Genomic DNA, 13,808 nt, shown 5'->3' on the forward strand with positions numbered 1-13,808 from the left:
TCCGTGTTGTCATTTATCCCGTGTCCGTGTTGTCATTTACCCCGTGTCCGTGTTGTCATTTATCCCATGTCCGTGCTGTCATTTACTCCGTGTCCGTGTTGTCATTTACTCCGTGTCCGTGTTGTCATTTACCCCGTGTCCGTGTTGACATTTTCCCCGTGTCCGTGTTGTCATTTACCCCGTGTCCGTGTTGACATTTTCCCCGTGTCCATGTTGTCATTTATCCCGTGTCCGTGCTGTCATTTACCCCGTGTCCATGTTGTCATTTACCCTGTGTCCGTGTTGTTTTTTTACCCCGTGTCCGTGTTGTCATTTACCACGTGTCCGTGTTGTCATTTACCCCATGTCCGTGTTGTCATTTCCCCCGTGTCCGTTTTGTCATATTCTCCGTGTCCGTGCTGTCATTTACCCTGTGTCCGTGTTGTCATTTACTCCGTGTCCATGTCGTCATTTACCCCGTGACCGTGTTGTCATTTATCCCGTGCCCGTGCTGTCATTTACCCCCTGTCCGTGTTGTGATTTGTCCCGTATCCGTGTTGTCATTTATCCCGTAACCGTGTTGTCATTTACTCCGTGTCCGTGTTGTCATTTACCCCGTGTCTGTGTTGACATTTACCCCGTGTCCGTGTTGTCATTTACCCCGTGTCCGTGTTGTCATTTACTCCGTGTCCGTGTTGTCATTTATCCCATGTCCGTGTTGTCATTTACCCCGTGTCCGTGTTGTCATTTACTCCGTGTCCGTGTTGTCATTTTCCCCGTGTCCGTGTTGTCATTTACCCCGTGTCCGTGTTGACATTTTCCCCGTGTCCGTGTTGTCATTTACCCCGTGTCCGTGTTGACATTTTCCCCGTGTCTGTGTTGACATTTTCCCCGTGTCCGTGTTGTTATTTATCCCGTGTCCGTGCTGTCATTTACTCCGTGTCCGTGTTGACATTTACCCCGTGTCCGTGTTGACATTTTCCACGTGTCCATGTTGTTATTTATCCCGTGTCCATGTTGTCATTTATCCCGTGTCCGTGTTGACATTTTCCCCGTGTCCGTGTTGACATTTTCCCCGTGTCCGTGTTGTCATTTATCCCGTGTCCGTGCTGACATTTACTCCGTGTCCGTGTTGTCATTTACTCCGTGTCCGTGTTGTCATTTACCCCGTGTCCGTGTTGTCATTTATCCCGTGTCCGTGTTGACATTTTCCCCGTGTCCGTGTTGTCATTTACCCCGTGTCCGTGTTGACATTTTCCCCGTGTCCATGTTGACATTTTCCCCGTGTCCGTGTTGTCATTTACCCTGTGTCCATGTTGTCATTTATTGCATGTCCGTGTTGTCATTTATCCCGTGTCCGTGTTGTCATTTAGCCCGTGACCATGTTGTCATTTACCCCGTGTCCGTGTTGTCATTTACCCCGTGTCCGTGCTGACATTTACTCCGTGTCCGTGTTGTCATTTACTCCGTGTCCGTGTTGTCATTTACCCCGTGTCCGTGTTGTCATTTATCCCGTGTCCGTGTTGACATTTTCCCCGTGTCCGTGTTGTCATTTACCCCGTGTCCGTGTTGACATTTTCCCCGTGTCCATGTTGACATTTTCCCCGTGTCCGTGTTGTCATTTACCCTGTGTCCATGTTGTCATTTATTGAATGTCCGTGTTGTCATTTATCCCGTGTCCGTGTTGTCATTTAGCCCGTGACCATGTTGTCATTTACCCCGTGTCCGTGTTGTCATTTACCCCGTGTCCGTGCTGTCATTTTCCCCGTGTCCGTGTTGACATTTTCCCCGTGACCGTGTTGTCATTTACCCCGTGTCCGTGTTGACATTTACTCCGTGTCCGTGTTGTCATTTATCCCGTGTCCATGTTGTCATTTACCCCGTGACCGTGTTGTCATTTTCCCCGTGACCGTGTTGTCATTTACCCCGTGTCCGTGTTGTCATTTATCCCGTCTCTGTGTTGTCATTTACCCCATGTCCGAGCTGTCATTTACCCCGTGTCCATGTTGTCATTTATTGCATGTCCGTTTTGTCATTTACCCCGTGTCCGTCTTGTCATTTACCCCGTGTCCGTGTTGTCATTTACCCCGTGACCGTGTTGTTATTTACCCCGTGTCCGTGTTGTCATTTACCCCATGTCCGTGTTGTCATTTATCCCATGTCCGTGCTGTCATTTACCCCCTGTCCGTGTTGTCATTTATCCCGTGTCCGTGTTGTCATTTACCCCATGTCCGTGTTGTCATTTACTCCGTGTCCGTGTTGTCATTTACCCCGTGTCCGTGTTGACATTTACCCCGTGACCGTGTTGTTATTTACCCCGTGTCCGTGTTGTCATTTACCCCGTGTCCGTGTTGACATTTACCCCGTGTCCGTGTTGTCATTTACCCCGTGACCGTGTTGTTATTTACCCCGTGGCCATGTTGTCATTTACCCCATGTCCGTGTTGTCATTTATCCCATGTCCGTGCTGTCATTTACCCCCTGTCCGTGTTGTCATTTATCCCGTGTCCGTGTTGTCATTTACCCCGTGTCCGTGTTGTCATTTACTCCGTGTCCGTGTTGTCATTTACCCCGTGTCCATGTTGTCATTTACCCTGTGTCCGTGTTGTTTTTTTACCCCGTGTCCGTGTTGTCATTTACCACGTGTCCGTGTTGTCATTTACCCCGTGTCCGTGTTGTCATTTCCCCCGTGTCCGTTTTGTCATGTTCTTCGTGTCCGTGCTGTCATTTACCCTGTGTCCGTCTTGTCATTTAGCCCGTGTCCGTGTTGTCATTTACCCCGTGACCGTGTTGTTATTTACCCCGTGTCCGTGTTGTCATTTACCCCATGTCCGTGTTGTCATTTATCCCATGTCCGTGCTGTCATTTACCCCCTGTCCGTGTTGTCATTTATCCCGTGTCCGTGTTGTCATTTACCCCGTGTCCGTGTTGACATTTTCCCCGTGTCCATGTTGTCATTTACTCCGTGTCCGTGTTGTCATTTACCCCGTGTCCGTGTTGACATTTTCCCCGTGTCCGTGTTGTCATTTACCCCGTGTCCGTGTTGACATTTTCCCCGTGTCCATGTTGACATTTTCCCCGTGTCCGTGTTGTCATTTACCCCGTGTCCATGTTGTCATTTATTGCATGTCCGTGTTGTCATTTATCCCGTGTCCGTGTTGTCATTTACCCCGTGTCCGTATTGTCATTTACCCCGTGACCGTGTTGTTATTTACCCCGTGTCCGTGTTGTCATTTACCCCATGTCCGTGTTGTCATTTACTCCGTGTCTGTGTTGTCATTTACCCCGTGACCGTGTTGTTATTTACCCCGTGTCTGTGTTGTCCTTTACCCCATGTCCGTGTTGTCATTTACCCCGTGTCCGTGCTGACATTTACTCCGTGTCCGTGTTGTCATTTACTCCGTGTCCGTGTTGTCATTTACCCCGTGTCCGTGTTGTCATTTATCCCGTGTCCGTGTTGACATTTTCCCCGTGTCCGTGTTGTCATTTACCCCGTGTCCGTGTTGACATTTTCCCCGTGTCCATGTTGACATTTTCCCCGTGTCCGTGTTGTCATTTACCCTGTGTCCATGTTGTCATTTATTGCATGTCCGTGTTGTCATTTATCCCGTGTCCGTGTTGTCATTTAGCCCGTGACCATGTTGTCATTTACCCCGTGTCCGTGTTGTCATTTACCCCGTGTCCGTGCTGTCATTTTCCCCGTGTCCGTGTTGACATTTTCCCCGTGACCGTGTTGTCATTTACCCCGTGTCCGTGTTGACATTTACTCCGTGTCCGTGTTGTCATTTATCCCGTGTCCATGTTGTCATTTACCCCGTGACCGTGTTGTCATTTTCCCCGTGACCGTGTTGTCATTTACCCCGTGTCCGTGTTGTCATTTATCCCGTCTCTGTGTTGTCATTTACCCCATGTCCGAGCTGTCATTTACCCCGTGTCCATGTTGTCATTTATTGCATGTCCGTGTTGTCATTTATCCCGTGTCCGTGTTGTCATTTACCCCGTGTCCGTGTTGACATTTTCCCCGTGTCCATGTTGACATTTTCCCCGTGTCCGTGTTGTCATTTACCCCGTGTCCATGTTGTCATTTATTGCATGTCCGTGTTGTCATTTATCCCGTGTCCGTGTTGTCATTTTTCCCGTGTCCGTGTTGTCATTTACCCCGTGTCCGTATTGTCATTTACCCCGTGACCGTGTTGTTATTTACTCCGTGTCCGTGTTGTCATTTACCCCGTGACCGTGTTGTTATTTACCCCGTGTCCGTGTTGTCCTTTACCCCATGTCCGTGTTGTCATTTACCCCGTGTCCGTGTTGTCATTTACCCCGTGTCCGTGCTGTCATTTACCCCGTGTCCATGTTGTCATTTACCCCGTGTCCGTGTTGTCATTTGTACCGTATCCGTGTTGTCATTTATCCCGTAACCGTGTTGTCATTTATCCCGTGTCCATGTTGTCATTTATCGCGTGTCCATGTTGTCATTTAGTGCGTATCCGTGTTGTCATTTACCCCGTGTCCGTTTTGTCATTTACCCCGTGTCCGTGTTGTCATTTACCCCGTGTCCGTGCTGTCAATTACCCCGTGTCCATGTTGTCATTTATCCCGTGTCCGTGTTGTCATTTGTCCCGTATCCGTGTTGTCATTTATCCCGTAACCGTGTTGTCATTTATCCCGTGTCCATGTTGTCATTTATCGCATGTCCATGTTGTCATTTAGTGCGTATCCGTGTTGTCATTTATCCCGTGTCCGTGTTGTCATTTATCCCGTGTCCGTGTTGTCATTTACCCCGTGTCTGTGCTGTCATTTACTCCGTGTCCGTGTTGTCATTTACTCCGTGTCCGTGTTGTCATTTACCCCGTGTCCGTGTTGACATTTTCCCCGTGTACATGTTGTCATTTATCCCGTGTCCGTGCTGTCATTTACCCCGTGTCCATGTTGTCATTTACCCTGTGTCCGTGTTGTTTTTTTACCCCGTGTCCGTGTTGTCATTTATCCCGTGTCCGTGCTGTCATTTACCCCGTGTCCATGTTGTCATTTATTGCATGTCCGTGTTGTCATTTATCCCGTGTCCGTGTTGTCATTTACCCCGTGTCTGTGCTGTCATTTACTCCGTGTCCGTGTTGTCATTTACTCCGTGTCCATGTTGACATTTTCCCCGTGTCCGTGTTGTCATTTACCCTGTGTCCGTGTTGTCATTTATCCCGTGTCCGTGCTGTCATTTACCCCGTGTCCGTGTTGTCATGTACCCTGTGTCCGTGTTGTCATTTACCCCGTGTCCATGTTGACATTTTCCCCGTGTCCGTGTTGTCATTTACCCCGTGTCCATGTTGTCATTTATTGCATGTCCGTGTTGTCATTTATCCCGTGTCCGTGTTGTCATTTACCCCGTGTCCGTGTTGACATTTTCCCCGTGTCCATGTTGACATTTTCCCCGTGTCCGTGTTGTCATTTACCCCGTGTCCATGTTGTCATTTATTGCATGTCCGTGTTGTCATTTATCCCGTGTCCGTGTTGTCATTTATCCCGTGTCCGTGTTGTCATTTACCCCGTGTCCGTATTGTCATTTACCCCGTGACCGTGTTGTTATTTACCCCGTGTCCGTGTTGTCATTTACCCCATGTCCGTGTTGTCATTTACTCCGTGTCCGTGTTGTCATTTACCCCGTGACCGTGTTGTTATTTACCCCGTGTCCGTGTTGTCCTTTACCCCATGTCCGTGTTGTCATTTACCCCGTGTCCGTGTTGTCATTTACCCCGTGTCCGTGTTGTCATTTACCCCGTGTCCGTGCTGTCATTTACCCCGTGTCCATGTTGTCATTTACCCCGTGTCCGTGTTGTCATTTGTCCCGTATCCGTGTTGTCATTTATTCCGTAACCGTGTTGTCATTTATCCCGTGTCCATGTTGTCATTTATCGCGTGTCCATGTTGTCATTTAGTGCGTATCCGTGTTGTCATTTATCCCGTGTCCGTGTTGTCATTTATCCCGTGTCCATGTTGTCATTTACCCCGTGTCCGTGCTGTCATTTACCCTGTGTCCGTGTTGTCATTTATCCCGTGTCCGTGTTGTCATTTACCCCGTGTCCATGTTGTCATTTACCCTGTGTCCGTGTTGTTTTTTTACCCCGTGTCCATGTTGTCATTTACCCCTTGACCGTGTTGTTATTTACTCCGTGTCCGTGTTGTCATTTACCCCATGTCCGTGTTGTTATTTACTCCGTGTCCGTGTTGTCATTTACCCCGTGACCGTGTTGTTATTTACTCCGTGTCCGTGTTGTCATTTACCCCGTGTCCGTGTTGTTATTTACTCCGTGTCCGTGCTGTCATTTACCCCATGTCCGTGTCGTCATTCATCTCATGTCCGTGCTGTCATTTGTCCCGTGTCCGTGTTGTCATTTATCCCGTGTCCGTGTTGTCATTTACCCCGTGTCCGTGTTGTCATTTACCCCGTGACCGTGTTGTTATTTACCCCATGTCTGTGTTGTCATTTACCCCGTGTCCGTGCTGTCATTTACCCCGTGTCCGTGTTGTTATTTATCCCGTGTCCGTGCTGTTATTTATCCCGTGCCCGTGTTGTCATTTATTGCATGTCCGTGTTGTCATTTACCCCGTGTCCGTGTTGTCATTTACCCCGTGACCATGTTGTTATTTACCCCGTGTCCGTGTTGTCATTTACCCCATGTCCATGTTGTCATTTATCCCGTGTCCGTGTTGTCATTTGTCCCGTATCCGTGTTGTCATTTATCCCGTGACCGTGCTGTCATTTACTCCGTGTCCGTGTTGTCATTTACTCCGTGTCCGTAGTGTCATTTACCCCGTGTCCGTGCTGTCATTTACTCCGTGTCCGTGTTGTCATGTACCCCGTTTCCGTGTTGTCATTTACCCCATGTCCGTGTTGTCATTTACTCCGTGTCCGTGTTGTCATTTACCCCGTGTCCGTGTTGTCATTTACTCCGTGTCCGTGTTGTCATTTATCCCGTGTCCGTGTTGTCATTTACCCCGTGTCCGTGTTGTCATTTATCCCGTGTCCGTGTTATCATTTACCCCGTGTCCGTGTTGTGATTCACCCCGTGTTATCATTTACCCCTTGTCCGTGTTATCATTTACCCCGTGTCCGTGTTGTCATTTACCCCGTGTCCGTGTTGTCATTTACTCCGTGTCCGTGTTGTCGTGTACCCCGTGTCTGTGTTGTCATTCACCCCGTGTTGTCATTTACCCCGTGTCCGTGCTGTCATTTACCCCGTGTCCGTGTTGTCATTTACTCCGTGTCCGTGTTGTCATTTATCCCGTGTCCGTGTTGTCATTTACCCCGTGTCCGTGTTGTCATTTATCCCGTGTCCGTGTTATCATTTACCCCGTGTCTGTGTTGTGATTCACCCCGTGTTATCATTTACCCCTTGTCCGTGTTATCATTTACCCCGTGTCCGTGTTGTCATTTACTCCGTGTCCGTGTTGTCATGTACCCCGTGTCCGTGTTGTCATTCACCCCGTGTTGTCATATACCCTGTGTCCGTGCTGTCATTTACCCCGTGTCCGTGTTGTCATTTATCCCGTGTCCGTGTTGTCATTTACCCTGTGTCCGTGTTGTCATTTACTCCGTGTCCGTGTTGTTATTTACCCCATGTCCATGTCGTCATTTACCCCGTGTCCATGTTGTCATTTTCCCCGTGTCCGTGTTGTCATTTACCTCATGTCCGTGTTGACATTTACCCCGTGTCCGTGTTGTCATTTACCTCATGTCCGTGTTGACATTTACCCCGTGTTTGTGTTGTCATTTACCCCGTGTTCGTGTTGTCATTTACCCCGTGTCCGTGTTGACATTTTCCCCGTGTCCGTGTTGTCATTTACCCCGTGTCCGTGTTGACATTTTCCCCGTGTCCGTACTGTCATTTACCCTGTGTCCGTGTTGTCATTTACCCCGTGTCTGTGTTGACATTTTCCCCGTGTCCGTGTTGTCATTTACCCCGTGTCCGTGTTGTCATTTACCCCGTTTCCGTGTTGTCCTTTACTCCGTGTCCGTGTTGTCCTTTACTCCGTGTCCGTGTTGTCATTTACCCCGTGTCCGTGTTGTCCTTTACTCCATGTCCGTGTTGTCATTTACCCCGTGTCCGTGTTGTCCTTTACTCCGTGTCCGTGTTGTCCTTTACTCCGTGTCCGTGCTGTCATTTACCCCGTGTCCATGTTGTCAGGGTTCTTAAATTAAGTTCAACATCTGCTGAGGGTTTCTCCCAAAATGTTGACCGGCAGAGTAACATCTTGGCTTTTGATTGCCTGGATTAACGTCTATATTCTGTAAACATTCAATGAAATTATCCATCCGTCTGTCTTCATCAATGGTGCTGAGGTGGAGATGGTCGAGATGGTCAAGTTCCCAGGATGAAAATCACAAAGAATCTGTCCTGGTCTACCCACCTCAACAGAATGGTTAAGAAAACACATCCCCTCCAGAGTCATAGAGATGTACAGCATGGAAACAGACCCTTCGGTCCAACCCGTCCATGCCGAACAGATATCTCAACCAAATCCAGTCCCACCTACCAGCACCTGACCCATATCCCTCCAAACCCTTCCTATTCATATACCCATCCAGATGCCTCTTAAATGTTGTAATTGTACCAACCTCCACCACTTCCTCTGGCAGCTCATTCCATACACGTACCATCCTCTGCGTGAAGAAGCTGCCCCTTAGGTCTCTTTTATATCTTTCCCCTCTCACCCTTAACCTATGCCCTCTAGTTCTGGACTCCCCGACCCCAGGGAAAAGACTTTCTCTATTTATCCTATCCATGCCCCCCATGATTTTATAAACCTCTATAAGGTCACCCCTTAGCCTCCGACGCTCCAGGGAAAACAGCCCCAGCCTGTTCAGCCTCTCCCTATAGCTCAGATCTCCAACCCTGGTAACATCCTTGTAAATCTTTTCTGAACCCTTTCAAGTTTCACAACATCTTTCCGATAGGAAGGCGATCAGATTGCATGCAATATTCCAACAGTGGCCTAACCAATGTCCTGTACAGCCGCAACATGACCTCCCAACTCCTGTACTCAATACTCTGACCAATAAAGGAAAGCATACCAAACACCTTCTTCACTATCCTATCTACCTGCAACTCCACTTTCAAGGAGCTTTGAACCTGCACTCCAAGTTCAGCAGCACTCCCTAGGACCTTACCATTCAGTGTATAAGTCCTGTTATCAAGCTTTTGAACAAACATCTTAAATGTTAATGTTGATCTCTCTCTCTCTCTCTCTCTTTCCACACTGTCTCTGTGGCTGTAACTGTATTCCTCACTGTGTTTTGCTACCCTGAGGCACTTTAAATGGTATGATCTGCCTGTACAGTATGCAAAACAACTCTTCTCACTGTATCTCGGCACATGCGACAATAATCAATTAATCAATCTATTTATATTTGTACTTTGTTCAGTAATTTCTTATTTTGTGTTAAACTCTTTCCATTCAATTGAGGCATACTCTGTCTCATCCCATCCGTCCCCTTCTCTCTTTCTCCTGTCTCTCTCTCTCCTGTCTCTTATCCTTCCATTCATTGTAAGTTCTATTCCTCCCCCCCACTTCCCCCTTTCTTTTCCCTCCTCTCTATCCTCTACCACTTGGTGTGTTGCCCTCTGTTAGCTCTCTGTCCCAGCTCTCTCTTCCCCTCAACCTGTTCCAGCTCCCTTTCTCTCCCTCACATTTTCTCTCCTCTCTCGCCTCTCTCTCCGTCTACTCTCACCCTCCAATCACCCTTCCCACCCTTCTCTCTCCTCCTCTCTCCCTTTGTTCCCTATGCCACCTCTTTCCCCTCACTTTCTCTTGAATTCTTCCTCACTCCTTTCCCTGTTTCCCTCCTAGGCTCATATTCAAGAAAACGGAGAACCGGATAGTCCTTTTAGTTATAAGAGCGTAAGACCATTATGTATAGGAACAGAAATTAGGCCATTCAGCCCATCGAGTCTGCTCTGACATTCAATCATGGCTGATAAGTTTCTCAACCCATTGTCCTGCTTTCTCCCAGTAACCCTTGATCCTCAAGAACCTATCTACCTCAGTCTTTGATATACTCAATCACTTGGTCTTCTTGGCGTTCTGTGGCAGTGAATTCCATAGATTCACTACTCTCTGAATGAAGAAGTTTCTCCTTATTTCTGTTCTAAAAGGCCTTCCATTTACTCTAAGACTGTGCCCTCGGGTCCTAGTCTCTTCTACCAATGGAAACATCTTCCCAACATCTCATCTGTCCAGGCCATGCAGTATTTTGTAAGTTTCAATTAGCTCTCCCCATATCCTTCTCAACTCCATCGAGTATAAAACTAGAGCCCTCAAATGCCCCTCATATGTTAAGCTTTTCATTCCTGGGACCATTCTTGTGAACTCTCTCTGAACTGACTCCAGGGCCAGTCCATCCATCCTGAGATACGGAGCCCAAAACTGCGCACAACACTCTAAATATAGTCTGACCAAAGACTTAAAGAGCTTCAGAAGTACATCCCTGCTTTTATATTTAAGTCCTCTCAAGATAAATGCCAACATTGCATTTGCCTTCCTAACTACTGACTCAACCTGCAAGTTTACCTTGAGAGAATCCTGGACTAGAACCCCCCCCCAAGTCTCTTTGCACTTCAGACTTCTGAATTTTATCCCCATTTAGAAATTAGTCCATGCCTCTATTCTTCCTCCCAAAGTGCATGACCTCACACTTACCCACGTTGTACTCCATCTGCCACTCCTTTGTCCACTCTCCTAACCTGTGCAAATCCTTCTGCTGCCTCCATCCCTCCTCCTGTGCTACCTGTCCCTTTACCTATCTTTGCATCGTTTGCAAACCTAGCCAGAATGCCCTCAGTTCCTTCATCTCGATTGTTAATGTCCACCTTCCTGGAAGCTGTTCTGTCTCTCGCAAACTCAGACATTAGACCTCCAGAAGCTGGCCTCAACCTTTAGTTCAGCCCAGCCTCCCATCACCAGTGAAGATCAATGACAAGAGAACGAGGGTGAAAAGAATTTGTCATACAATTTGTGAAACTAGTTTCCCACAATCAGTCAGTGAGCGCTGTGCTGGGTGGAGCTGAAAGAAAATCTTTAACACAATGAAATCAACTGAACATATCACAGCAGAATGGAACTCATTAACTGTCTGAGCTGGGGTTTGGCACAGACCCTTTCGGACGTAAACACTTTGTTGCAACTCTGACAGAGTATTTAACAATTCCCTGAAATGAAAGCTGCCTGAACAAGTGTTCCTGCTGTCCTGTGATTACTGGATTGTGAGGTAGATGGCAGCGTTTGATGACAATTTGGAAAAGTCTGTACACACTTTGCTGTTTTGTGTGGCGTGTACTTATTCTTCCGACCCCAACTTCACTTCCCCATGCTCCCAGAACAACAGACTAGAGGTACACCATTGTCAGGGGCATTGCAATTCTGTACACTAACACACACACACACATACACACACACACACATTTATACACACACACACATATACACATCCATACACACATAGACATACACACACATTTATACACACACACATATACACATCCATACACACACACACATATACACATCCATACACACATAGACATACACACACATTTATACACACACACATATACACATCCATACACACACACATATTCACATCCACACACACATAGACATACACACACATTTACACACACACATACACACACACACACATTTATACACACACACACACATATACACATCCATACACACATAGACATACACACACATTTATACACACACACATATACACATCCATACACACACACACATATACACATCCATACACACATAGACATACACACACACATATACACATCCATACACACACACACATATACACATCCACACACACATAGACATACACACACATTTATACACACACACATATACACATCCATACACGCATAGACATACACACACACATATACACATCCATACACACATAGACTTACACACACATTTATACACACACACACATATACACATCACACACATAGACATACACACACATTTATACACACACACATATACACATCCATACACACACACACATATACACATCCACACACACATAGACATACACACACACATATACACATCGACTTACACACACATTTATACACACACATATACACATCCATACATACACACACACACATATACACATCCATACACACATAGACATACACACACACACATATACACATCCACACACACACACACACATATACACATCCACACACACATAGACTTACACACACACATATACACATCCACAAACACATAGACATACACACACATTTATACACACACACATATACACATCCATACACACATAGACTTACACACACACATATACACATCCATACACACACACACACATATACACATCCACACACACATAGACATACACACACATTTATACACACACACATATACACATCCACACACACACACACATATACACATCCACACACACATAGACTTACACACACACATATACACATCCACACACACATAGACATACACACACATTTATACACACACACATATACACATCCACACACACACACACATATACACATCCACACACACATAGACTTACACACACACATATACACATCCACACACACATAGACTTACACACACATTTATACACACACACACACACACATATACACATCCACACACACATAGACTTACACACACATTTATACACATACACATATTTATACACACACTCACACACATTTATAGGGGTCACAAATGGGGTGGTACAGTAGCTCAGTGGCTAGCACTGCTGCCTCACAGTGCCAGGGACCCAGGTTCAGTTCCAGCCTTGGGTAGTTGCCTGTGTTGCGTTTACACATTCTCCCCGTGTCTACATGAGTTTACTACGGGTGTTCCGGTTTCCCCCCCACCCCGTAATCCAAGGATGTGCAGGTTAGGTGAATTGGCCATGCTGAATTGCCCATAGTGTTCAGGGATGTGTAGGTTATGTGCATCATCATAGGAAATGTATGGAAATGGGTCCGGATGGGATACCCTTCGGAGAGTTGGTGGGCCAAATGGACTGTCAGCATTCTATGATAAATAGCCACAAAGACCATTCACATCTAGACATGAATGCCACCAATTTCACCCATTGATTCATTTATATATCTGGAACAACACTGAGAAAAGTTCAAGTCTCCTCCTGTCACCCCCAAGTGCCCAAGGCTCCAGGAGAGTCTGGTTGAGCTCTCATGTGTGGGCATCTCTACCAACACAAAGTGGACCAGTGGCTGATGTGAGGAAAGAACTTTATCCAGCCATCTCTCTTGTCTTTTAACAGTATCTTTAACTGACCTCTGCAGCCTCTGTGCACTCATCACACCTTGAGACAGTGTTCCACGCTGAAGAGGTGCGATGTCAATGCAGCTCAATGTTGTTAATGGCCATGGGAAAAGTGAAGGGTGAAGTGAAAAGGAATTTTTCCACATGGAGGCGTATTGAACAAGGAAAGTTTGACTACAAGTGGCTACACTTTTAACTCAACCCTGAAACAAATTAAGTCAATTAAATCAATCTTAACTATGGAATTCAGCAGTTCACTCACCACAAACTTCTCAAGAACAACTACGGACAGGCAGTAAATGATGGCCTAGGCCATGTCACCCACATCCTGCGAATGGATAAAAAGACACAAAATTGACAGTCCTTAGAAAGGCATTATAACCGAAGAAAATCCTAAATAAAAATGAAAATTCAAGTTACAATCCAGTGTGGGATGTGCTACGGGTCAGCCCCCATGGTGTCCACTGGCCACAG

Source organism: Chiloscyllium punctatum, chromosome 12 (assembly GCF_047496795.1).
Source record: "Chiloscyllium punctatum isolate Juve2018m chromosome 12, sChiPun1.3, whole genome shotgun sequence".
Taxonomy (NCBI): domain Eukaryota; kingdom Metazoa; phylum Chordata; class Chondrichthyes; order Orectolobiformes; family Hemiscylliidae; genus Chiloscyllium; species Chiloscyllium punctatum.